Source organism: Nestor notabilis, unplaced genomic scaffold, assembly GCF_000696875.1.
Source record: "Nestor notabilis isolate BGI_N333 unplaced genomic scaffold, ASM69687v1 C14531559, whole genome shotgun sequence".
Classification (NCBI taxonomy): domain Eukaryota; kingdom Metazoa; phylum Chordata; class Aves; order Psittaciformes; family Psittacidae; genus Nestor; species Nestor notabilis.
Window position 1 is genome coordinate 1 of NW_009946818.1, and position 229 is coordinate 229.

General features: G+C 58.1%; 1 non-coding gene across 1 annotated transcript; it reads left to right on the forward strand.

Moving 5' to 3' along the window:
* Positions 1-81: 81 nt before the first annotated feature.
* Positions 82-163, forward strand: TRNAS-AGA. The gene has a single exon. It is a non-coding gene; the product is annotated as a tRNA-Ser (tRNA).
* The last annotated feature ends 66 nt before the right edge of the window (positions 164-229 follow it).

A 229-nucleotide genomic window follows, 5' to 3' on the forward strand; every position in this document is an offset into this window, starting at 1 on the left:
GAGCATTGGCCTGAAACTCCCTGGGAGCCGGGTGTCATTGCACAGGGCCTGTGATCAGTGGGGCAGAAGAGTCCACAGCAGGTAGTTGTGGCCGAGTGGTGAAGGTGATGGACTAGAAATCCATTGGGGTTTCCCTGTGCAGGTTCGAATCCTGCCAGCTACGGTGGAGAGCCATTTTGGGACTGCCAGCAAATGACTGCCTTTCTGCCGTGGCACCCAGCCCCGCAGT